The sequence below is a fragment of the Melospiza melodia genome, chromosome 2, assembly GCF_035770615.1.
Source record: "Melospiza melodia melodia isolate bMelMel2 chromosome 2, bMelMel2.pri, whole genome shotgun sequence".
In the NCBI taxonomy this organism is placed as follows: Eukaryota; Metazoa; Chordata; class Aves; order Passeriformes; family Passerellidae; genus Melospiza; species Melospiza melodia.
The window spans coordinates 24,677,869-24,705,442 of NC_086195.1; the positions used below are offsets into that span (position 1 = coordinate 24,677,869).

The 27,574-nt window shown below is 40.0% G+C and overlaps 2 protein-coding genes across 3 annotated transcripts in view; one reads left to right on the forward strand and one right to left on the reverse strand.

Annotated features, from left to right (window-relative positions):
* CMSS1 (cms1 ribosomal small subunit homolog) overlaps positions 1-27,574 on the reverse strand; it is a 223,588-nt gene that overhangs the window by 73,447 nt on the left and 122,567 nt on the right. The gene's annotated exons all lie outside the window — the stretch shown is intronic.
* The window catches only part of FILIP1L (filamin A interacting protein 1 like), a 147,653-nt gene continuing 120,834 nt past the window's right edge, over positions 756-27,574 (forward strand). Inside the window, exon 1 of the mRNA XM_063148088.1 lies at positions 756-898. The gene's annotated coding sequence lies outside the window, so the exon portion shown is untranslated. The remainder of the gene's footprint in view (positions 899-27,574) is intronic.

Sequence of the window (27,574 nt, forward strand, 5' to 3'; positions counted from 1 at the left end):
AGCAAAGGAATTTGGAAAAGAAACCCTGCTGTCAATATAACCCCTACACAATCTCATTATCTCCCAGAGATGCAAGCAAGAACAGACATACAGCATAGATAGTTACCATGGCCCACAATAAACTGGCTACAATAAATAAGGAGCTAAAACTGCGTGGGTGCATCCTCTGCATTATGGAGCGTGAAAGTAACTTTTTCCCCTACTTTCAGCAGTGCAGACATGGGCACTCCCAGTTCTAAGGCAGCATTTACCATGAAGTGCTGCCAGCCATGAGCTGCCTCAATGTACTTGTTACACTGTGCACATAGCTGGAAATGCAGACCATGCTGTGGACTCTTACATTGTTCTGAGCAATAAAAAAGGGGGAAAAGTCTATTGTACATGAACATCTGAATTTCTATCCTGGATCCTTCAGACTGCTTTCACAGTCAGCGTTCCCTGTTTCCAAGGTGACAGGAGGCAGAGCAGATACTTAATCAGCCTTGGTTTTAGACCATCCATTTGCAAAAACTCTCCAGAAGAGTTTTGAAAGATGAAAAGCAAGGAGTCTGTAAGGCTGCTGGGTTTGATGTTGGAGTTTTTGTTTTGTAAGACACAAACAGTGGTAGGTATTACATCTGTCACTGGCAACACCAATAACTTCTTCTACAGCACTCATATTGTGACCTGGCACTCCAATACTCCTGTATCACCTGTGTCCAAGAATTTATTTCTGTCGTTTATTTATTTATTTATTTATTACACTTCTTTTTTAGGATGTTTGCATGCAGGGCAGCAATGCCACTTCCTACTACGTGATAAAGACCATGAGGACTTTGCAGGACTGCCACCTGCGCCATTGCCAACATGACGGCATCTGCCAGAACATTCAGGTTTCCAGCCTGTGATGCTCCAGCAGGTTAGCTCATCTTCACTTAACTTCTACAGTACCAAATGGTTTTCCTTAAGCCAGAGACTTCCAATTTTCCTTCTCTCTACTTCCAGTGAGAGAGGTAAGAGTTTCCAGACAAGGTTTCTTTGGTAAGGAGTGCTGATGAACTCATACCTGTTTAACAGCTGTCACTCTATCAACAATCCACTCTCAAAAATGGAGGAGGAATGTGCTTGAAAATGTGAGAGACAAATTATAATCTGTGTGCTCCTTGCTCTACATTCATATAAAATCCAAGGCTCACATGTGCCATTCACTTGGGTGTCTAAGGAAGGTTTAAGCTGTGACCAGTTTCTCTGGATCAGACACCAGGTAGCTGTTAAATAATATTAAGAATGATTTCACCATGAGATGCTTGTACTGGATCTCACCCAAAACCTTTATATATTACATATACTACTGTTTTGCTGCAAATGTGGTCTCAAAGCAAAGTAAGAACTTTGATGAATATATGCATGAGATCATCCAGAGGAGGAGACTGCATGTTTACAGAGGTGTGGAAACACTTGACAAAATAGATTATCCTTTTCAGTCTGTATTCCAAAAAAAAGGTTTTCTTGGACAATGAACTCAGGAGTTTCCTGAGTTTTGTTCATGGAGGACAACCTAATGGGTGGGACATCCAGCTAGGTGCTGCATGACCAAAAAAGTTAAAAATGAAAAATAATCAGCAGGACAGTGCAGAAAAGCCACAATTTGAAAATTTTCCTGAGGGTCACATACTTAGCATCTTTAAGGTTAGTCTCTGGGAATCCCTGACTCAGATGTTGAATTCTTGTGAGGAATATGATTGATCCTTGTGTGGAGTCTTCCTCCTCAAGGACATGTTTCCAAAGATTTTCTTTTTTTGTGATGACTACTGGGCTCTGTGTTACACAAACAGAAGAATGACAAGGCAAGAGCAGACATGCTAACATTTCAATTTATATGGTAGCTGTAAATGCTTGTATAAGCTCAAAACAAATGGTAGTCTTACTGAGGAGGTCTCCAGCCCTAGAAGCAGCTCATATATTTAGGTGGTGGTGGAAGGGAAGGGGCTCTTACTGCTTAAATGTTCAGCAGACTTTTAAAGTTTATTTTCAGTGTCTAAAGGCTTTGGAAGGTAATGATAATTTGTCATATTCTTTAGAATACCACTGTCATTGTGGTCTTGTTATTTGCATGATTTTGTTCCTCTGTACCACAAACATACAAAAATTGGAAATATTTCTGCAATTGAGAGATTGCCTACAGAGGGAAGAGGAACAGCTGTGGAGATGACTGCTATAAAGATTATCAGCCTCCATTTACACCCCTTCAAGTGCAAGTCACAACTGTAAACTGTATCTAAGATTTGAGCACACAACTGTCCCAGTTAATAGTTTACTCATGGAAAAAGATAAAGAAGGCTTTTGGTTTGCTGGTGCTCTCCCACATTTAAACTTTCTGTGCACATTTTCAAAGGCCTCTCATTCCCAGCTGCACACAGATTTACAAAATAAGAGATGTTAGAAACTTGTTCTCCAGTCTGCAGGGATGGCTGAAGCTTACTTAACTTCTGGTAAATTAATGGAGAACATCTACCTTACTCCTTTGGTACAAGCAGGTGTAATGGAGAATTCCCTTCTACCAAAAGAAACTACCTGAGGAACAAACTAGGAGTCTTTCTCAGCACACTTTCTGACTTTTAATTTAGATGTTATGAGGGGAAAAGCCACCAGTGAAATGGAGAAGCAAACAGATAAAAATCTCTGGAATGTCCTCTCTGCTCAGAGCTCAGGAAAACTCAGTTATGCAGGGAGACCTGGCGTGAGCCCCACGCTCCCCCAAGACACAAGGGACTCCTTGGGGGTGTGAGAGCTGCAGTCCCAACCAAAAACCTTCTTTTGTCTCTATGAATCTGGCAGACCTGTCAATGAACTTCTCAACCTCTGGGCAGGGAGAGCACGTGTTGGGTCACGCACTCGTGTCACGCTGGATCACGGGTGCTGCCTGTGGCTGCAGGACTGTGTGACAACAAGAAAAGTGCTCTGGCATGGCTGGAGCAGCCTGCTCAAAGGCCTCCTGTCAGCAGCAGGCACGACTGACTGGCAGAGATCTGCCTTAACTAACTCAACTCCATTTTTCACCTCATCCCACAGGACAGGTGTGGCTGGTTGGGAAATCGAGGCTCACAGCCTGCCTCCATACAGGGAGGAGGAAGCCCAGCTGCCTCTGTTGCAAACTGGGCACGGTCCAGGTTAAGCTGTGGGGTAACGTGAGGTCAAAGCCTGGTGTGATGATGGTCTGATGCTCACTGCAGGCACTGTGCCAGGAATGGTCAGTGAGTCACACAGCTCTCAGGAAGGTGCCTGGGCCATGTGAAATAGAGACTCAAGAAACACCACTGAAGATCAGACAGTGAGGACATTCTGCAAAGTCACACAGCTGCTGTGGAAGCAAAGGCTATGCCAGGCAGCAGGTTTTCTAGGAGACAGCCAGCCAAGGAGGCTGCATCTGACCCGTGGTCTGTTTAAGAAATACAGCTTCACTGTCTTTGCTGTTTTATCTCATTCTGATCATGGGTTAAGCAAGGCACTCAGTCTATTGTTCTTGACACGTGATAAGTAACTAGCTACATGTAAACAAAGCAATTAAGCTCCATAAGGAACTGTTTGCCCTTCAAAGCCCAACTAAACATTGCATTTTGTTTTGGGAATCCAAATATGGTAAATTACTGACAGTTAACTATGACCATGGGGTTGTTTCCTGCACAGAAAGTGCTCCTGGAACATGCAGCACATACTGGAAAATCACCTTTCCTTCTTTTTACCCTGACATTAACCACCTAAAGACCCTGTTGTGCTCACTGCTAGCTGTCTTTTACTGAGTATCACCTTAGCATAACTAATTTATGATAATTTATGATAATTTTAATAACAATTTATGATAAGAATAGAGAGAGAAGCTTCTTAGGCTGGCACAGCTTGTTGTAAACCCCTGATCTTCACCTGTAAAATCACCGGGCTCCATCAGCATCCCTCCAGGAGAACAACTCTCAGTTGTTAACTCCTTAATGTATTTGGTAGTCAGACAATTCAGTAGGGAGCAGCACAGAAATACACACCAACTCATTCTTTTCTTATTAGCTGTACTCCTGTGCACCTAAAACTCCTAATCAACATGGGATTCTTTTTTCTTGCTGAACAGAACAGCAAAAAGAAAGAATCCCATCCCAAATGTCTTAAAGACCAGAAGACTGGATACCTTAAACCCAACACACACATCCAAATAAAAAAACCTTAACTCTCCCACTGCTACAATGTGTGCATGTTCAGCTTTGTAGGCTGAACTTATATATTCATAGAATGTAGCAATGTAGCATAGACAAGCTAAAAAAAGGAACCATCAAAATAAAACTAGAAAAGAAACATTACTAAATCCTTTTGGGGCTTTTAAAAGCAAAAGTAAAAATGCATTCTGGCATAGCACCTATTATAACGCTCACTTTCATATTTCAAATGTGCAGTTTGTTCCTTTACAAAGATTTAACAGGTATCTCCAGTTACACACCTGCACTGCAGCTCTCTGCTGTGTCTGTACTGTGGGACAGAAGTACCTGAGCTGAAGAAGGCACAGGGCTGAGGGAGGAAAACCAGGAGCTGGCTGGAAAAGGACATAGTGGGGTGTGTGCTGAGCCCTGTGTCAGAGAGGTCCCAGCACACCAAGGGGAAGGACACAGCCTGGAAGGTGATGGCAGCTTTCTGTTCACAAAGTTCCTACTGGAAATCTGAGAGTTAAAACCACAGCCATGGTGGATCTTCTTATACCCATTAGTCACGCTCTCCCAACAAACTCTGCTATGTTGTATCTCTGCTTACACTGCCTCAGAAACATCCCAACCTCCTGATGAAGTTACTAGATAAATTGTGAGTTTTGAAATACAGATAGACAAAGGTTAAGAAAACAAACTGTCTTACTATTTACTGTGGTGCTGCAACACGCACGTCTCCACCTCTGATGAAGGGTGAAAAAACATCATTTTGTGCAACAGAATGGCAAGGACAACTGTTGGGAGGCTGAAGTGGCCTATTATGGTGGTGTTATCCAACTGACATATAGCTGTGGGAGAATGGGACACAGGCTGTGCAGGTGCTCCTTCCAGTATATTAACAGAAGCAGCACAACTTACATAAAGCAAAAAAAAAAGGATACCAAAATACCTTAATTTAACTAACTTTTTAAATTCTGAGTACCAAAATGGGAGGCAGGACCAGGATGAAAGCCTTAAATTTCTTCCTGAGATTCAACCACCCTTATCAATACTACTGGCCATCAGATTTTCACAACTTACCTTCTCTATTCCTAGCAAATACTTACAGGCACACCTTCAAAACTACTCATATACAATGGAGGCTCTCTGAGCATCCCATGTAGGAGGCAACAGTGCCAGGAACACACAGAAAAACATTCAACTGTTTCTAAGTCCGAAGTCCATATCAACTTCTGTCCCTCAGGTTTCTACTTCTTGGCTACTGAAGGGAATCCTTCATTCAGCAGACAATAAAGACCTAAAGTTGCTTCTTGAGATATACCTTAGGGTGGGATAAGTTGGGAAGAAGAGATGCAGGCCTAGGGTGGAGCTTCTTTGGAGGCACCTAGGGACCTGGAGAGTTTGGGACTTATCCTATGGAAAGATCGAGTTAACTCAGAAGAGGCAGAAAGCTGTGAAGGGCTGGACTCCAAAGCCAGGGGTGAGGGGAGCTAGACCTGGGACAGACTGTAGGACAGCTGTTGGTTCCTAGTCTCAGTGAACCTGGTGTCTAGGGAAGGATCCAATTCTTCTTACAGACAACACAGAAACAAGACATAAGGTCTGCAGCTTTCTTATAACAGTGTAATTGCAGTATAGGAATTCTGATTGTGAAGGACTTGAAATTGGAAAGAAAAAGGAAAGTTGCTTCTAGATCCATGCAGTGACTAGGTATGCCAAAGCTCAAGCTTTCATCAAATGGGTACAACTACTTTCAGCAGGTGCTACTTGTCCTTTGGACAGTTCAGCATCCATCTTTTCCAATACAACATTTCAGAGGAAAATATTGCAGGAGTGCAGATCAAGATGCACTCTTTAAAATCTACAGAGTAGTACAAGCATTAGGTTTACCCTTATTCCTTACTTAAACATGGTGTTTCTCTGCCTCCGCTAACCTCTGCACCTTATTTTATTCTTGGCTCCATTAACTTGGCTCTTTCTATTCTACCTTCATTCTCTCTGGTTTTCCTCCTCTTCATTACAACAGCCTTTCCTTCTTGCATGCTATTTCTGTACAACAAAAATTTTAACATTAATTAGATTTCACATGTGTAGCACAGTTGCTTTTTACTTCTGTATTCCCCACATTTTTCCTTCCATTAATACCGCCCACAAGCCCTCTAGAACAAGGCCTGCTCAAATTTGAACTGTGTTTAGCAAAGCAGCTCCCAGAAGATCTTGACTGGCCCCTCAGTGTGCCCTGGACAATGGCACTTAGCAACACTGGCTGTTGAATTTCTTACACAGCTAGTCCACCTCAGGATTTGAAATGTAGGCCAACACATTAGTACTGTGCCATCCCCCAGTACAGTACATGAGGCAATTTTCTTCAAGGTCACTTTGCCAACAACTTTTAAAGTGGTTGAAGAACTCTACCTCAGAACCCAGGCAACCAAAAACTCTGCTGTACCAGGGAAAACTGCCATGGCACAGAGCAACCTTCCCTCCCTAAGAAACATAAGGCACAGTGCCTACCCTGCCTCTGCAGGTCAGAGGGCTTGGCAAGCATCTGCGTCCCATTGTGTGGAGCATGGCAGTAACACTTAGAAAGGTCATTCAAACAAGGTATGGGCATCCCATTTCTCATGGCACCATCCTCAAAATATACAACCGCTACCAAACATTACACTATAAATTTCCCACTGAACCCAAAACGCTCCTGACAAATATCCAAAAGAAAAATAATAAAAATATTTATCTCTTTAAACATGCTGACTGGGTAAACAAGATTGTAGCTGGGCTTCTGTCATGTCCTGTTTCCCCATGTGCAGGCTGAAGCAGACATAAATGTTTACAGCAGACACTGGTGGCCCATGGGCTGCCCTTCCCATCCCTCTGCCTGGCAGGAGCAGAGCAAGGCCTGAACACAAGGATGGGTGCTTGCTGATGCAGAAGGTGATGACCCTTGAGCACTGTGCAGATGCTGACCTTCTCAGCCAGCTGCAATAAATAATTTCCACACTGTGTGAACACCATGCATGGCTACAGGTACAACTGTCAACTTTTCTTCAGGTCCTGAGTGCCTGAGGGACCCTGTTTGTAGCTACTGAATAATGCCTTTCTGCATCCTCCAAAAGTTATGATACTTCATAATTTTTTGTGGGGTCAAGTTACTCTCAAATAATTATCTAAAATTTAAATGAAAAATAAAATCATGACCAAAAATGGTCCTCTCCAGCTCTCACTGCAAGCATTTCAAAGTCCATCTGTCCATTCCATTGCCACCAGTCAGCTTCCCCTTTATAATGCCTGTGTGCTGGAATTCATTATGTCTTTAATGTGACAAACCTAATCATCCATTACATTAATTTTTATTACATTATGTTGCTTTTGGCCAAAACTATCATCATGCATAGAGGCATGTGCCTTTTATAACTCAACATCTTTGGAACATAGTTTTTCAGTGTACTTTTTATACTGAAAAAGATCTTTAAGCCTTCATATATCCTACCTACCTGCAAAAACAGTCTTCAAAACTCTTCAAGATGACAACTGAAAATCTGTAACCTGTAAAGAGCTTGCAACATTTCAATCCCATGCAGAAAGTAACTTCTGTGCTTTAATGCTGGTAAGCAAACACAGGAAATAAACCTCCAAATAAAGGTACCTGAGGGACTTTTTCAGTTAGCACCTTAAAGAATACAATGTTTTAATGTAAGGAGAATTCAAATAGTTAAAAATAATTTTGTGATAGAATTTGAGTTCAGGAGCTTAATTTCAGGTAAGCACCTGAATTCCTGACTTATCCTAGACTGAAGGTCTGACACATCCAGTCAGGTCTGATTTCCAATGACATCTCTGTATTTCCAGCCCAAGTATATACTGATATATGACTCTAGAGTAAAGAGGGAAGATCCTTTTCAAAGCTTCAAACATCTGAAGTGCTTCTGAAATATGGATTTGCTACTCTAGTCAGAGCACCTCAGGTGCACTTATTCTGCAAATTTCTTCTTATAAACCACACCGTTAATAGGAGGCAACTTGTAATCTATTTAACCCCCAGTAAGAGAACCAACAATAAAAATCAGTCAAGTGCTACTGTCTACCCAGTTTTTCTGGTTAATTCTTGTGGTGTTGTCAACACTGTGTTTTCTCCCCTTCCTCAGTGCCTGAAAGAACAAACACAGAGTGTTTGCCTATTTAGCCATGCAAACACAGCAATGGCAGAGAATATGCTTGGAAATTGTCTGAACTATTATAGAGAGACAAAATGCATTCTTTTTCTCTTGAGTAGTCACAGTCACTACTTGTAAGAGGAATATGCAAAAAACATTAAAGTGGATGTATGAACTCTTACTTGATGATATGCTGTAGTCCATTTCATCTGAGGAAGTGCTGTTACAGGGAATACTAGTGAGAGCATTTTGATATGGGCCACAGAACTGGCTAACACCAGTTTCACTGCTCAGTGTAGCATATTTTTCCTATTATGTAATGCTTATTGGAGGTATTATAATGATACATAGCTGAAAGCCATCAGTAAAAGCTTTCACAAGGGACCACGCAGAGAAAACTGATACAATGATAAAGAGACAGCACTTGATTGTTTTTCCTTATATCCTTTTGTACCTTTTGGTGGCTGTTAAATCAGTATGTTCTGATCAGATCCCTTAACCTCACCTGCCACCTTTATGATACCATTTGTCAGACCAAATTTAGAAAACAGCTGCTGGGAGAAGGCTGCTGTCTCATCACTTGTGCAAGGTCACTAAATAAGGAGGCAGCAGGAGGGAGGTCTCTGTCAGGTCACTTCACATCGTTACAAGCTGTACAAGCTCCATCTCTTCCAGGATGATTTCTTTCAGCACATGCAGATGCCAAAATGGTTAGAAAACAGACTAACTACCTGGGGCAATTAGGGGGGAACCTCTCAAAGTATGAAACCATATTAGGTGGCCATTTATTGACTATGCCCAATTTAAAGTTTATATGTCATCAGGGCCGACTTGCAGAAATTCTCATGAATACAGTGTAATCAAGCTTTTATTAAAACTAGACATTTTCACCACCAAAGACAGGATTTCATTAGGAACCTTTCTCTGGTTACTCTGTTGAACTTTCTACATTTACAGAACCCTGTCAAAATTACCTCTTAAAGATTTAAGACTGAATTAACTGATACTTTCCAGGGTGCTATTTATCACCAAGAAAAAGTACACTAATTGGAATAGTTTAGGGTATTCAGATCTTATATATTTTCTTTTGAGAAACTTCAACTGTGCTGGTGAGAACCAGATTGAAAAGAACTTCTCAACCTCAGATAATAAACAACCATTTAATTATTAAAAGGAATAAAGTGCAAAGCAAATGAAAGTTCAGAAAGTAAACAGTTTAATGTCTCAAAATCCTTCTGTCACCAATAGACCACAAAGGTCTAAGAATCCACACCAAGTGGAATTTAATACAATAAACAGGGTGGAATCATTATTAAAAATTCATGTGAAATTAAATGACTGAGCACTACTTCAAAGCAGCTGGCTATACAGTTACTCTACCAGTTTATTCATAATCCCATTTCTTGACCAAATACTCTGAAGTCAATACAATATAATTATGAAATGCTGAATTGCATGCAGAAGTCTGCCTATAGGTTCTTTAAAACATCACAGTGAAAGGATGCATATTCTAATCTCACTGGGTAAAATATAATTTTGGACCCCTCCTATAATTCCAGGATGAAATCACCACAATTGGTCTAAAAATGCAGTATTTTAAAATCGAATACCTCCTATTTTGGGAAAAAAATACTTGCATCTTACAAAGGGAGAGTGAAAGGCATCTCAAGTATGTTTATCCTTAAAAACAAGATTGTAACCTAACGAAGAAAAAAAATCTCCCAGCTGCTTAAAGCAAAGAAAACATTCAGTTACGAGTCCCAGTCCATTTTGGCATCTGGTCTCTCTTGACAGCGCAGATGCAGACAGAGAGTACAAGGCGTAGGATGAAATAATGCCACTCTGCCCCATACAGTGGAAATGGGATAAGACCTAGAACTATTTGCAGATAACAAGCCCATTAACTCATTGGTTCCAGATGATTCCTCCCCTTCATTTGCTTCTTTGGTGCCTTCTGGGCCACTAGGAAGGCAAGTTCCTTCAAGCAGAGATCTCAGTGAGGTCATGCCAAACATCAAAGGCACCAACAAAGATGACACACAAACAAATATGTGAAGGACATAAAAGAAGGCGAGTCTGGAGCAGCTGGCAGAATAAAGGAAGCAAGACTGAGGCTGGGCAGACAATAAGAGATCAGAGGAAGAAATGCTGGCAGATTAGCATCAAGCTGAGCAGTGAAAGCAGAAAATGAAAATTGGTTATTGCTCTCCCCTGGAACAGAAAAGCAGTCAAGCTAAGAGGAAGAACTTGGTGAAAGAACACAACTGTCACTATAACATTAGCCTTGCCAAACCCCAAAGTCCTTTAAAACAGGCAAAACCAATGTCTAAGACAACAAATGAACAGGAAGCACATACTATTTATCTGGCAGCCAATACTGAGAAAGCATGCAGGATGAAATGACAGAATTTTGTCCTCGTATGAATGCAATCGGAGAAGCTGGAAAGGAGGAAAAAGCTGAAGATGTTGCAAGCACAAGGGAAGAGAATGCAGAGCTCCAATTGCATGTGGGCAAGTGAGACAGCTCCAAAGACATGTCTAGACACACTGCAATAGCTCTTTGAGGGTCAGGTATGGGAGTAGTCCAGCTGTGACTGCAGAACATAAAGCAGTTTATTAGCTCATATACCAACCTTGGTAGTAATCGACCTGGTGAGAGTGACTCTCTCAAAGTAGCAAAAATGTGGTGTAAGAGTATGGGGAACTTAATGCTGTGGGGGATGTGAGACCCTCCATTCCTATGTGAGTTTTTTGGAAACAGCTTCCAGTTGAGAAGGATTTGGAAACTACATCTCTTGGATTCAGTCCTTGGAGGTTGACAACAGGAGTTTTGGCTGCAAAGGATTCTGGAGTTGCTGAAAACAAGGAAAACAGCAACTCTGAGCTACAAAATCATTCACCGATTTTCTAATTTGTCAGTCAGAAACAAATTAGAACTCGGGCCTCCAACCCAAAATCCTTATAATAGCTACTGCAACCCCTATTTTTAGTAGGGTAAAATTTATATCCACACAACAATAAGACAGGATTGTGATTTGAAGTCAAATTAGTACCATAATGAATTCTGGATCAAAGAATTTGAGTCCTGAAGCCATCTCTTCTGTCTGTTCTCTCAGTTCTCCAAGCAGCTACATGATGCCCAACACTGTGGGTTTGGGTGCATGAAAAGCCATTCACTGGAGCTTGTCCAGCTTCAACTCAAGTGCAAGACCAAATCTTTTCCATAACAGTAACTACATCAACAAATTCAGGATGGACATTAGCTCCAACAAAGCCATGAAATAGCCATATTTATATGAAGGCCCTGATTAATGTGTCTTACCATGTCCAAGTGCTTTAATAAAGTCAGGAATTGAGTATGTGGACCTTCACATTTGGGTAAATGATGACTCCATTTTGATGACAAAATGGAGTTTGCATCCCATCTGCCCTACAAACTAAAACAATGTGCTCAGCCAGTACTGATTTTTGCTGTGCTTGTAGTCTATGTAAATCCAATCTACCTCAAGACTGAGAAGAGATCAAATCCAGCTGAAGATTTTTAAGAGGAAAGAGTAGTATTAGATATAGACATAGGAGAACTAAAGATCCTCACACAACAGAGATACAACTTGTGCCAGGGAAGCCTGGAGAGAATTGAACAGTCAGGCTGCCTAAGGCATTTGGGCATGAGCAACATTTAAATGAACACTTCACCACACTTTAAGCTATTACATAGCTTGGATATCCTCAGAGCCATTGGAAGACAAGACTGATGGAAGGATGAACCATGACTCCGTATGGGCAGTGTCACAGAGCTGGCAGAAGGCTGAACCATGACCTCAATTTCACCCTCAACTCCTGCCCAACCCATGCACCTCAACAAAAAGGCAAACCCCTATATTAGAAGCACAAGCAGTTCTTCAAGAGGTGCTCAGACCACAGTCTGAGATACATCTGTTCTGTGAGGAAGAAAGGGAGGGAACGAAATAATCAGCCTTAGGGCATACTCCAGTATTTCCTCCATGACTTTTGTACATGAAGTCTTGAAACTTTCTATTGTCTCAGGACTCCAGGCAGTTTCCATCACTTAAAAAGCAAAAAACCCCAAAAGTCAGCAATTAATGATGAGAATTATTTGGGTTCATAGGTGTTTGTGTTTTAACATATAATTAAAATGTTGAACTGAAGTGAATTAAAAAAACATTCTGTGAATACTATGGTGCATAGGCAAATATGGAATATATTGGTGAGCCTTCTTTCCCAATGTAAAAGCTTGGTCTGCATAGGAATTCAGTCTCCAAACCTGAATATTTTACAAATCTATTCAATTATGTAAGTTAGACGTTCTATTATTTTCTTTTATGGGGTCTAAAAGAGTATTAGTCCACTTTTGTGCTTTTCTATCTTGTGACAACTCCACACAGTGGAATGTCAGAAATGAGGCAACTGAGGTCAGGAGCAGTCCTTGCAGTTTAACTCTGTAGTCATTTAGACTGGAAGAATATTTATTTTCTGCTCCTACACAGGCATGCATAGAAGCTTTTAGAGGGATTAAAATGTCCCATTAGCATTCCCCTGAGCTACTACAATACAATTCAAGGCTAAAGTCATTAAAATTTGGTGTCAAGAAGTAGACTTTTTGTAATTTTAATTGTTTCCTAATTAGAGAAGAGACTATAGGGCATGTGTGGCTTATAAAGTTGCATAACAAAAATAGCATTAATTTTAACAATTTTCTAAATGCAGATGTAAACAATTAGCCAAAATACTGCCTCAAATATTATCATGTCCAATTTAAAAAAAAAAAAAGCTTTTAAAGCACTTAAATGCAGTTATATTAGGAAAGACATAAAATCCTATTTTAGTGATGTAACAAGTCTAATCTGAACCAGGTGCATGAAACATCAATCCTAGAATGCCTTTATTCTACGAGTTTATATTAAAAAGAGATGAGACCAAATCTGCACACAAATTCAACAAAACAATTTTTAGATAAATAGAAGGGCTGAATTAATGGAAGATCATGTGGACAGGTCAACCGATTTTGTCACAATATATTGCTCAAATCATCAAATTGAGCTTTTCAGAACCCTGTTCACCAAATACACTTTGTTCTCTTTGTCCCTCCCATTTTTTGCCAAACTGATGTATGAGATCGGGACAGGGCAAGCAAGATAAAGATCCTTGAGATGGGTGGTTCCAATCACATGCCATTCATTCAGTGTTCTACAACTGCATAATAAACTTCAATTTTTACAATTTTATTGTATTGTATTATATATGTATATTTGTACATATCTATATATATATACACACCAATTATTTGGTGCATATAATTGGTGTGTATATATATACAGATATGTACAAATATCTGGTGCATATATAAAACAGGCATTATTAGTAAGCATTATGTCCTCACATACATTTTCCCAGCCTGCCTCAAAATCTCCCATCATACATTTCCTCATTTTTTCTGTGCTTCCATGCCCAGTTTCACTGAGCTGTGTATTGTAAGCTAGAAATTTTCTTTCTCTTGTGCTCAAGGACTTCTGTGCTTCTCCCTGTGTTCCTGCACCTTTACCAATTCTTCCTTAGCAATAAAAAATTTACAATTGACTTTTCTCCTCTTTTTCTACCCACATTATAAAGAGGTTCCTTCACTTATTGTGTGCCAGAGCAAACAACACAAAATTAAAGGACTAGGTATTCTGCTTCTGGCATAAATGACAGCCCAACTATTGGGACCTTTGCTTCTTCTCTAGAAGGAAGTTGTATAGGCCTTAGTTATTTTTTTAGGTTTTGTTTTTTCAGAGTGAGGGAAAAAAAAAAGTATAGTTCTGTATCCCACCAGCAGTGTCAGGGTAGTCAGCTTGCTCCTAGGGATGTCAACAGCCATAGGACAAGCAACAACTAGTGACAACTCATCACCAAGCAATGAAAGTACAAATAAAAGTAAAGACTGACAAAGTTTAGAGTTTGGAACAGTAAAAAAAGCAAAGCAGGAAACATAAATGTGGGATGGAGGATGCCAGCTGAAGGGAAACAGAGACAAGTGACAATATGAAGATGTGCAGCCCATGGGAGACCAAGTCTGGGATTAAATCCCACAAAAAGCTTCCAGAACACACTCAGGTTTGTTCTGAAAAACTGATGAGTATATGAGAATTATGAATATCAATAAATATCTTATTGAAGCAGTTGCTTATTTGATTCAAAGATCAGGAAGTATAGGAATCTAATGCCAGCCAACAGAAATGTCACACTTCTCCAAGCTCAAAGAACATTGCAACCTTAAAAAAACCCACATTGGGTTGAAGAGCCTGATTTAATTCTAAATACCTGAAGAGGGAAAAAAAAAAACCAAACCAGGGCCAGTGCAGCAGTTGGGGTTGGAAAGCAAAGCAGAGCAGTGACAGTTTTGTTCTAGTTTTAGATGTGCAGTACACAGAATCAGCTGAAAATAGCCAGGCAATGATGCCTGTTGCATTCTGGAGATTAGGATCTGGCAAAGCCTTTATGCTGGCTGCCAGCACTTGAATAGTTCTGAGACATTTCAGAAGACTACGTGATTCCAGAAGACCTTTTTTGTTTTTAAACTCGAGGGTGCTTTTAATAGATGTTGAGTACAGTCAGGCCTTGTTTGAGAAAAGCTCTGCTTATCTCAAAATAAGCAGGATCCAGACAAAATGCTGCATTGGGTCACTGCCTCCTAAGGACATCTTTACATAGGAGCTCTTCCCATTGAGCTGAATAAATGCAACTTGAAGGTGAAGGCAGAACAACCTAACTGGTGGCAAAAGGTGTAAGCTGAATAGTCAGGGCAAGGGCAGTACTGGATGGACAGTAACTCCAGGACAAAAGCAGTGCCTGAAAAGCTTGTTCCTGGATTTCAAGCTGTGAATATCATCTGCCCTTAGCAGCTTGGACCAAAAGTGAGGAGGGAATTACTGTTAGCTCTCCCCCACCTAAGCAGGCTCCTCACCACATACAAGAGAACAGTCACAAGCACTGAGGGAAATGTGCTCATGTTTTGGCCAACAGGGCATGAGATTAACAAGAGATGATAACTGGTGTGATTTTAAAAAACCTGCACAATTCCTCCATTCTTTCTGTGAGCAGAGACAACTGGATGGCTACTGGATTCCAACCTGAATTGAACCAAAGCATCTGGAAAACTGAAACATAACAAAACACAGCACTTACTATACTTTTGACACACAGTAGTCAACAGCTATAGAAATCCTTTCCCCCCCCTCCCCCTTTTTTCCCCCCCAAGAATTGGAAATAGTGACGCATCCTACAAGTCCTACCCCCTGCAAGAAGTTTAATCGTTCACAGCCACTCCCATCACACTGCAGTCACTTGAAAAAGCTTTAGTTTTGAAAGGAAACTTGCGATTTTCAGAGTATTTTCTCCTCACACTAAAGGAAGCTGTTAAAATCTCTCTCCTTTATTACATGCTCCAGTACACCAGCCTGAAGACAGGGAAACGGATTAGATAAATAGAAATATTTTTGTTATGACCTAATTTAAGGATCTTAAAAATAACGCAATAACGTCAAAAACTGAAAGGCATGAAAAGGCTTAAAAATATTGCAGAGACATGAGAGTGCATGATATCTGGCAAGTATTGACAGAGTAACCCTTAACTTGAATGAGAAACAGGAGGCATTCAGAGACACATGGTTACCATTCACACAAATTTATTACCAGGGCATTTCTGTTACTGTAATACTCTTTATACCAGGAGCCATATGCAATGGCTCAGCTTTTTATGTGCAATGTCCCTTTATGTCATGTTGGTGAAAATTAAAGAAAGGTTTGAATTTGGAACTTGCTGCCCGCCAGTGCAATGTAAAACATCAAGGTAGTTCAGCTTCTGCTCTTTGCAAAAGGAATCAACAGCCCTAGGAAAAGCAATCTTGTGGTTTTTACAAAATTCACAGTTAACAATAGAGGAGATGGCTATGACACAAAATTATACTTGCTCCATAATACATGCAATTAACATCAGTCTAGTACACTTCAAATTGCACCTTTAATAAAGCTGCCCAATGTTTCTACCAAACTAATGAATGCACTGCTTCCTTGATTACCTGAAAAACTCATTTGTGCATTTCCACTAGCACTGAAACTTCATCAGCATTACTGCTTGTTCTACAGAATACCTTTAGTAAACCAATTTCTACCTCACCATCGATGGTTTTCAAAGCAGACGCACATTGCCATCTCTACTGCAATTCCTTCATTAATTAATTATACATATATAATATATTATTTTTCATAATGCATTCCTCCTTCTTAAGAAGCACTTAAGACATCACAGCAGCCTGAGTAAAAAACTCCAAATTATAAATAGTAAGAACTTCTCCTTATCAGGCAGTAAGTGTCTAGGACACAAATAAGGTGAAGTAATTGTAAACTGGAGAAATAATGAGTTGCAAGGAAAATTATTCTAAATCTTATCACAAACTGCTTTTCCAGTGGGTGTCTGCCTCCACCTATACACCGAATTCACATCAGGAAGATACAATGGGAAGAAGTGCTCAGTGACACGCTGCTCACTACCAAGTTCTTTGATTCTCATGTATGATGCCTGACCTCAAATCGCTTCTTGGTTTGTTGTATTTATGGTTTCTCTTAAAGTAGTTTACTTTAGGAGAAGAAAAATACCATGCCTAAATCCACAGGAAACACCACTGCCCCAACTCTAACCTGCATTTGTGTTTCCCCTTACCGCTCCTTTCAGTTCCACTGCATGTGTCTGTACCTTACTGTCATGTCCTGTACTCTTTGGCATCTCTCTGAGCTTATTTGCACAGCCCAAAGCTGCACTGTAAAGCCCAGAATTTACACTCAGCTGGCTGCTGAGAGAAATGCCTTCCCTTTTGGATGATACAACATGCCAGTGGGGTTCTGTGCAATAAATCACCGACAGAAGAGCTGCAACCAAGTGGAGCTCCACAGGACACCTGGCACAGTGGACAGTGCCCAGCCCAACACCTCTGAGAACTCCAAACTGACACAGTCACAAGAAAATTACATGTTATAATGGCTGCTTCCCTTTTCCTTTACCACAATGCAGCCAGAGACAAAAGCAGCAAGGCTACAGCCAAGGTTAAATCTAGATAAAACTCTTCTCATAGGTAAAGGGAGATGGGCTTATTACAAAAGTGAATTAATGAAACCTCAAAAGCAAAAGAACATCATTGCTCCAAAGAAAATCAAAGTATCTTCATGCAATACACTTCCTCCCCTAGTTTCCCTGACAATTGCTTCATCAAGACTGTCTCTTTTCCAGCATCTTTCTACTAAAAAGTTTTCTTTGGAGAATAATAGTGCATTGTACAGATGGAACAGTTTGTTTTGCATCTTTCTTGGCTAAAAAAAAAACCCAAACCAAACAACAAATGCAAAAGCCACCCCAAAGCAACAAGAAAGAATAATTTTTTACTCAGAAAAAGCATTCCTAACATAAGAAGAAAAAAAAAATACCCCACGCACACAGCAGAAAGATTGGTGATTGTCTCACTCTGCTGGAATGCTTTACAAAATCCCTTATATCCCCATATGGAATAAAAGTCCCAGCAGTTCTTGACACTTCACCTATATTTTACAAATACCTCAGTTGAGAGATCATGTAAATTTTGCTCTCAGTTCTTCAGTGTGCTTAGGTATCTCTGTAGTATTTATAAGACAAATTTCAGAACACAATTTTCATTTAACCAACACAGAAGATCATAGTGGAAAGGAAAGAGGAAAGCTAATTCTAATTTCTAATTTCCCACATGAGTTACACATTGAATTCCATGACATTTCAATGGGATTGATAGTAAGACCACAACGACCTAACTGCTGCTCACCCAATGAACACACATCACTCTATCCCACCCCAGAAGTGACAGGTTTTCCAGCCAGGGTTGTACCATACTGAAATAGAATACTGGCCACAGACAGTGCCTCTCACAATGTGTGTCAAGTGTAGGGGACACAGCATTATCTAAGTCACTGAGTGTTACAGACATCACAAATGCACATAGTGGTTTATCTTACCTGTTAACCTGGGGGTTTTCACAGCTACAGTTCAATTCCTGTTCAAGGCCACAAAACAGAAAAACTTTTTTGCAAGTCTAGGCAGTTGGAGAATTTTAAGGGCCTATTCTCTCAATAAATACAATAATCTGAAATTGTTAAGTGAAATATTAAAAAGAAATGTTCTGTCCAGCTTTGCACACTCATGGAGATGGCTGCTTTCCTCCTCAGCAGCACCTGAGCAGCTGCTAAGCGAGAACTTCGGGAAGCTGCAGCGTTGCCATGTAAGACATTGTTACCTCAAACCTTCAACAACAGCTGAAGCACAGTGTAGGCTGGTGCAGCACAGTAAAATTGCACAAGAGATTAAGGACATGTCATTTGGGTAGGGCAATGTAACAATTTCACACCACTTGTAACCAATCTCTTGCTGCTCCTGTTGTGCAATTAATGCCATTCACACATTAACAAAGGAGAAAAAGAAAAATCCTCAAGGCTTCACTGCTTTTCCTACAGTGACTAACTACCCTGTTGCTCTTTTATTATAGAGACATTTCTATTGGTATGGATGACAGATTGAGGGTTTATAAATTACTAATTCCCAAAAGCTGCTTTAAAGCTTCCATTGCTCAGATTTTTTTTTTAACTCAAGCTCCATATTAGAAGAGGGGATTAGTGTCACTGTTCTAGAGATTACTGAACATTAGTATAAAGACTTACAGAATTTTGAGTCAGTGCCATCAAAGCAGAGCACTGTGCTGTATGGAAAACTGTTACTACTCTTATAATAGCTTATAATGTGCTCAGAAATGCAACAAATCTGAAAAAAAAAGAAGTCTCAGCTCTAATTCATTATATTCATAAACTTAAAATAATGCATGCAGTGCTTTACAATCCTTTGCTCTTCCATAAACATAGTGTAATTTTGAAATTTAAGCAAAAAGACTGCTCTGATTTATTTGCAGATTAAGTTGTATTTTTGTGCTAAATGCTCAGCTGCTCTGCCCAACAGACCAAATCATGACATTTGTTCATATATGGTTATTCTCAGTTAAAAGCTCTCTCCATCTGCCTGGAGGTTTATTAATAACTCATCACCATGGTATCACAGCATCTTAAGGAAAATAAAACACAGAGATAGTTGCTAGGCTCTCCAGCCTCTAGGGCTGAAAGGGAATACTTCTTGAGGAAGACTGGGAGAACCTCTTTTCTGCATTCACTTATCACCCTTGAGGGTAAGGCTAAGCCAAGAGATGGCCCCCATACTGTGCTCTGAAAGCTGCAAGTATTGTAGCCATCACTCAAACACGACACCCGTGATCCAATTCTCTGCACTAACACATTAAAAACAAATATCCAGAAATCCAAACTGTGAAGGAAACCTAAGGAAAAGGAGATTGGGGTGAAGGAATGCATCAATTTCTGCAGCACTCCCATTTAACCCTCAAGAGGACTCTGCAGCCACATCACTGCTGCCCCCAATCATATTAACTACACTAAGCTGTTTGCTAACATGCACTGAACCCGGCACTGCCTTGCTGCAAACACATCTGACATTAGTGGGGGAAACAGGGAACAGGTCCATGACACATCCTGTACCCAGAGGAGCTTCAGCTGTTTCTCACAGGTATTTTCACATGTACTGAATCTGAGAAGTGCAACCCTTTACCTGTAACACCCTACCCATCAGTACTGAGAGGAGAGGTCCCTGTGGTTCTGACAGGTTTAAGCTCCAGAAGAAACAGGCAGTCTGCACTCTTGTAATTATCTGCTTCAATAAGTGAAGTCAGCTCTAAATATGCTAAGATCTTCAGAACACTAATATAGGGAAGCATCAAACTTAAATGCAGTGAAACACACAGAGCAGACAGGGTTGGCTTGCAGATCAAATCCCTTTGCAAAAAGCATGTGCTGTCAAGGTTGCCACACTGTTATTCCAGGAAACAATGCGACTGCAAAGGAAAATCTGTAAAAACAACAAGTATAATGCAGGGTAGAAGATTGTGCTTCCGACTCACAAATAACTACAGTATTGACTAAATGTCTTTAAGGCCAAAAAGCAATGAAGTCAGAAGTCACACCTTCAGCTGGTATGCTACTCTGATGAAGTGTCTCGTGAGCAGGAAAGCTTTACAGAACCATTACATCTTCTGTCAGGGAGAAACATCCAGCCATGCTAACTATCCAGTCTGCCCTCTGAGAGAGGGACTGTCAGGGGTTACACCATTTCCTTCCCTGCTCAGACCAGAAAGCCAACATGGCTGCAGTAAGAACCATAGGATGTGGCAGATTCATCTCCAGCTCCATCTCATTAAAGTCAAAGCACTCATTTGTCTCTTCACATGTAAGGTTAACCCAGCACAAAGATCATGTGGCTCAGGGGACAGGGAAGACCAGGAACACAGAGCCTTTCCCACTGAAGGGCTGGCATGACACAAAAAGCCACAAGCAGCAAGCCTGGCACACTCCCCCAGAGACACTGCCATAGCTCAACATATTTCCTCTCAGAAGGGTTTTCACCCTGTTGTGCTATTTATTCAGTATTTTAGAAGAGGGAAAACTGCTTTTTATCACCTCTTTTTCACACTCATATTACTGCACACTGCAGCAGAAGTCTGTCACCTCCATTAAGTATAAGAGGCTGTATTTTGATCTCTCAGGTGGCCTCATGTTAAGTTCCAAGAGCAGTTAAGCACAGGAGGAGACTTGTCCTTGAGCTGCTTGGCTAATTAGTGCAAGCAACAAGAAACCAGAAAATCTTTTTATTTTTGCTAGATAGTTGTAGTTCTGAGAGGCAATGAGTCCAGCAATGTGAAGCTGTGTGCTACTTAGAGTCCTCCTTTAGGGTGAAAAAGCAACATCAGGTCAAGGTAAAACTGTCTGGAAAACAAACAAACCACCCTGATGTAAACCTGCCTGTCAGGGTGCATTTTGTCCATCTCTGTACCCAACACATATATAACTAATTCTATTTTTCTAGAACAGCAATTGTTGATTGATGAGTCATCTTTCCTGTAAATTTATTTTTTTAAGTGATTTTGGCATTGTTCCTTGAAATTCCTCTCTGGCTATGTAATGGAAATTTTGACCTCATACTCTGGTTTCTTTAACATCACAGATACAGAGATTATGAGTTTAGGAAGACCAAACAATTGGATAAAGGATGCAATGTAGAAATCTGTAGCTCAAAAAGAAAGCAAACTGTACTAAATAAACTCACAATTAAATATTTAACTGTGTGGCCATTGGGTTTTGTTCCTAACAATACAGCAACTCATTTATTGAAATTAAGAATTCATGGGGGAAGGGGTTGCTTCCCTCTTTTTTCTCCCAAAATTGATTATGTGGTTAAAGTTGCTGGCAACTGAAACTCACCAAAATATATAAAAATTTACTGTTTTCCTATTAATTAGCAACTCCCCATATTACAGCTTCTAAAGTATACTGCAATTAGTTGTCAGAAAACACAAAGTAGAAAAATGTAAGCCAGAAGAGAGTAGAAAGAAAACAAAAGCACCAAAGAAGACATTCATGAGATATAATTATTGCAGAGGGCAGCATAAAACTCTCCAGAATGCAACCACCAAGAGTAAGGGCTTCTCTTCCCTATTCTCCCTCTGTGTGGGGGCAATGGAGAAAGTACATTCATAGCTGAGCTCAAAGTTCTCAGCTATACTGAGTTCAAAACATACGACAAAGAACTCAGAATTTGCCTTAGTCCCACAAGAAGAATTAGATAGATTTTTACAGCAAGAATGAAAATGAACACATCTGAGAACTACTCCAATTTATCTAAAATATCATTAAATAAATAGAAGAGAATCACTTCCTTCCACTCAGCCTGGATTCAGCTGTCAGGAAAACTCCACAGTGCTCAGAAAAAGACAGTGCTGTAAGCACCTGCTGGAGCCAGCATTTGCAATTAGTCAATTGCAAATCATCATGGTGAGCTAAATGGAGTGGCACAACCATGGCTCATGAAGGCCAAGCCTACTGAAAATATATTTACATGCCTATCTTCCAGCTGTTAAGTGGGAAGGCCAAGGGACATGACAACATGAGCTTCAAATTATGCGTTCTTGGAAAAACTCTAAACAAGATTTCTCAGAATGACAACACGGTTATGGTCTCTGGTAATTCTTCATGGTCATGCCAGCGGGCATCCCGCTCCATCCCACCTTGCTCCACCAACCAGTTCTCATTCAGGCTGAGCAAAAGGGATTACATATTTGGGAATGAGCTCTGCTAGCTTCTCTAACCACAGGGCAGCCCCATGCCAGTCTCTTCACAGGTTTCATTTGACACTGAACAACCTAAATGGCCAATTTAAACCACAAAGATCGCAGCAAATTTGAAGCTTTGAAGACAGTCAGGGCTCTTGCCCATCAACAAGGCACTCTGAATGGAAACTGTGCACCCAGCAGTAAACTGGCTCTGCCTGGGTAGGCTGGGACATCTGACTGTGCTGCTGGAACTGCACACAGCTTTGTACCTGATTTGAAACTCATAGGAACATCTGTTCTCAGTCTGTTGACTTGAGGGAATGAGTTAACGTGACGTGTACAAGTGTGATGGCTGACTGATAAGGTTTCAGAAAACACTTGAGATAAGTCACTACTGAAAAAAAAATAATGTTTTGTAACATTCCCAGCTCTTATCATAACTTTAATGAGTTTGAGTTCCCAAAAGAAGACAGTAAAATTATTTGGTTATTACCTTTTCAGTCTCAGCAATTAACCTAACAGCTGGTAAAGCTCATTGTTATTTGGAAAAAAACCAACAAACTAACCTTCAGATTTACATGTAGAGAACATACATAAAAACCCAGTTCAAAATTTCTGAGAACAGGTAACAGCCAAGTTGAAACTGTTTCTACATATATTAATAGCTCAGAGATGACTGTAGATTAGTAAAATAAAGCCTCAGGTGAAATACAGAGCTTTAATACAAGCTAGTACAGACTCCCTTACATACAGTGACCACTGGGTGCAGGAGAGAAACGGCCAAAAGCTTTCTTATTAGATTGATGCAATTTTAAGTAAAGCATGTTCAAATTCCCCATATCATTCTCTTCAGCTTCATAGGCAAACTTTCACTGATGCAAATACAAGTCAATACTGGGGAGATGGGCGTCCTTTTGAGTCACAACATACAAACGTCGTAAGTATAGTTAGGCAGAACATGGGGAAAAATATTTAGCATCTGTGTAGTTCCTTCAGCTGCTAGGGAAACATCCACCAGATGTTCCTAGATGTTACCTCAGCTGCCTCCCAAACCACTATCACATCTGCTCTCTTCCTTACTGAATACCAGTGGTAACTGAATTAATGTTTCACTTCACTCATCTTTGTAAAATATTCTCAACACCCTTGAGGAACTCCTTTTTAAGGAGTTATGCTACCCACAAAAAGCAATGTGAAAATCCCCTGTGATTACATGATTGAATTTCCTGAAATTCTCTAGTTATTTAATATATAGGGAATACCATCACCTATACAAAAGTATTATTGGAAGGGATGACATCTTTTCATAAACACAAGTATTGAAATAGCAACAGAAATAATGATCCACAGAAACTACCAGAATTAAAGAGGAAAATGGGGAGGAAGAAACCCCATTGTTATTAAATGCTCCTCCTTATCAGGGACAGCAAAATTCTTCCTCAAGACCTTCCTTATACACCTAGAACTGAAACTATTTTCTGTGTCCAGCTACTGAAAATCCGCTCAACCTATCACCTTTGTGGTATGCAAGATTTGCTTACACTTAGCAGCAGTGGAAGAGGTGCAATTGTATCCAGCAGAGAAGAGGAAGGAACACAAAAAAAATCCCAAGCCACCAAAAAACGCCATGCACAAAAAAGAAAAAAACCCCAAACAACCAAACACAAACAGAAAGACCACATAGATCAAAATGTCTTGTCTTAACACTTTCTATTCTGGAATTTTAAAAACTCAAGTTTACACATAAGCAATATAGAGCATTTGTGTATGATCTAAAAGAATCCAAAAGGAAGTATCTTCCTAAGACTGCTAGTCCAGTTTATCTACTATTCTCAATGAACATCATTTTCAAAATGTGTATGGAAGTAATGATTACTTATTCCAAACTCTCTCAAGTTATTCTCCAAACTTTGTATTTTCAGCCCAAAACATTTTTCTAGTTATTTTCCAGGTATGCTGCACTATGCTAAGTAATGTAGAGAAAAATACAATTAAGACATCAGAAAAGTAAAAAATGTACAAATCCATGTCACCACTGTGCTCTAGCTGATACCCTGCATGACCCCAAACAAATCACTTAGCTGCAATCTCACCAAAAATGGAGAGGGCTCCAGACTCTGAAAAATGACTGTCAGACCAAAAAATGTTTACAGAGCAGCTTGCAATCATCAGAGGGCTCTGCAAATGGAAAGTATTACAACATATGGGATGTTCTAGCCATGCGTTTAAAAAAAACCCAGAAGAGCAGAAAAAAGAACCTTCACAATCATGACTAGGCACATGTTCCAAACAGAAATTAAACTCCTGCTTCTCTGGTATAGCTCTTTGATTTTTCATTACTTATCCTTAATTAATAGTATATCTATAAACAAGAAAAATAAATCAGAAGCTCATTTATACCTCATTTATAGCTGAAATACTTTGCAAACGGCAGGCATGACAAGGTTCTTGGAAAGAGGCAGTATCTAGTACCAGATTTCATTCCTATAGCTAGAAGTTAAATTTCCAGGTACCGAGATCTTTTCTGCAGGTTTCAGTCACCTTTATAAATTAAGGGATAAAAGGAAAATAAAAACAATGTGTGTCACATCAGGATGCAACAATACACATACTAACCTTTGATTTGACAGATGGAATGAGAAGCTCTCATCTTTTATTTGCACATGAGAAATGAAAATAACTCAATGTTTATTTGCAGATGAGAAATCAGGGTGTGTTTATTTGCAGGAGGAGAGGGGATCACTATTTGAAAGGAACTCAGAAAGGTTCTTTTTCTTCTCCTTTTTGGTAAAATTTGGATGAAGGAACAATGAAACCAAATGCCACTGCTTCCTGGTGAAATACTTGTTCAAGCAAACAAAGAAATACATTAATGATTACAAAGAGATACATAAAACCAATTCCACCTTGTTTCCAAATGCACAGCATAAGCAAAGCAAAAGCCTACTATTTTCTCCATAATTATTTTTTCTTATAAAAAAATCAGCCATCTTTCATTCAACATGTAAATCTAAATAGATAACAGAAATAAGCATTTTCTCTCCATGTGTGAAATTAACAATTAACCTCAATAATTAAAAGCATCAGAGTGCTGAACACCCATTGGTTTCTCCAAGCATTCATCCATACTGCACATCTGACAGTGCTTTCAAAGAAAATCTGGATTGAATAATATGATTCAGATGTGAAGAGACTGACAATGAACAGCATTTTAGTACTGCTCAGTCACAAACCAGCAAGCTTTAGAACTGCATGTCCACATTAGGAAAAATGAAACAGCTTCTTCCGAGAACAACATGCTGGGTCTTTGACCCCTGTGCCTGCATTTTTCCTCTGAAAACCAGGGGAAATTTGTTATCCTCATTTCCCTTATTCCTTACAGCCATACAATCTAGTGTAACTACTAAAAATATCACAATTTTGCTTTTAAAATCTTAGAAAAAAATGTTAATTAATTACCCACTTTTGTAACTTTTCATAGAATAACTTTATGATGTTGTTGTTTTAAAAGAAAAATGTTCACACAAGAATTAAAAACAAAGCCATAAAATACTTTTCTCAAAGATTACTAAGTGGACTGGATGGCCTATGATAATGCAAAAGCCACTCAGGGCAAGCATGTCCTGATGCCAGCATAAATGATTGGCCTACCCATGGCAAGGAGGGCACCACAGAGCTCTGGGAAGAAAACATGAAACACAGTGACTGCCACATTTTATAAGGGCCTTCCTTATATCCCTTCAAATTCCTACAGGAAAGGGTCTTTTGGCAGTTTTCATAACCACTAATTCTTCTATAAAATGAATGAAAGAACAAACACTGTAACTAGACTCATCACATTTCTCAAGTCTTTTAGGCTATGGTGGACAGACAAATTTATCCTGCTTTAAAAGAAACTTCACAAAATGCAAGTATATATCACAACATATCATTAGCAGATGGTGATTATAGAACATGTTTGAGGGAGGCTTGGGTGTGCTTAATCATGTAATTCACAAGAAAAGACAGATGACTATGGATATGTTCCCACAATGAGGCACAATTTCCCAAATTCAAAGCTGAAAATAGATTTCAGAATAGAACTTGAGCAGATTTTTCAAAACCAGCAAGACGTGACCAAAAAAAAATGACATGACTACAGACTTGTCCTGTCCCTATAATCTTTCTCTGGATAGATGACATATAAGACTAGGTGGTCAATGGTATGACAATCTGCTTCTCAATGCTCAGCAGAAGCCAGATATAAAGAAGTGATCCCCTTTCTTAGCCAGTCTATCCATGAGACTGATGGTATGATCTTTTTATTACTTCATTTTTTAATAGGAGTCCTTTTACTGTTAATGGATGTGATTTATGCAAATCTTATCCACCACAGATACAGATTTATAAATTACTCTAAATTACAGTGTTGTAATGGGACAGTGTTGACATGAAACTCAAGTAGTGTAGGATTTTCCAGAGGCACAATGCCTAGAGCCAAAGTTTAATTTCAGCTCTGAAGCACATTCCCTTTGCACCTTCAGGTTACTCACCTCCATTTCCTCCTCTCTAAACCTGCCTCCCAGGATGGTGCTGGAAGCTTATTTAATGAACGTGAATCATCTTAGCACTGCCTCCTGAAATCCAGATATAATCAATAATGAGCCAAAGCTTTACTTGGGCAAAAGCTGCATTTGAGGAAAAGCACACCTTCCATTATGCCTGTCAGAAGTGGTCTCACAAAACACCAAAAGCAAAGCTGTGCTGTTTTTATCTGTGCCAACAAATGCAGCAGTCTGTCTTTAAGTGTGCTTAGCTTTCCTAGAGCCACACTCTGACCTGGGGCATCACAGCTTCTCTGCCAACCAGCTCGAGCTTGCAATGCAGGACACAGCAGCCAGGTGATAATCTGTGTGCACCTGCCTTGACAGCCCCCAGAGACATCACTGCCTGTGAGCATGCATCCCCTGCCAGGAGTCACCTCTCCTCAGAGGAGATGTCTCCCTTTTCCACACACAGCCAAAGGGCAGATCAACACTCC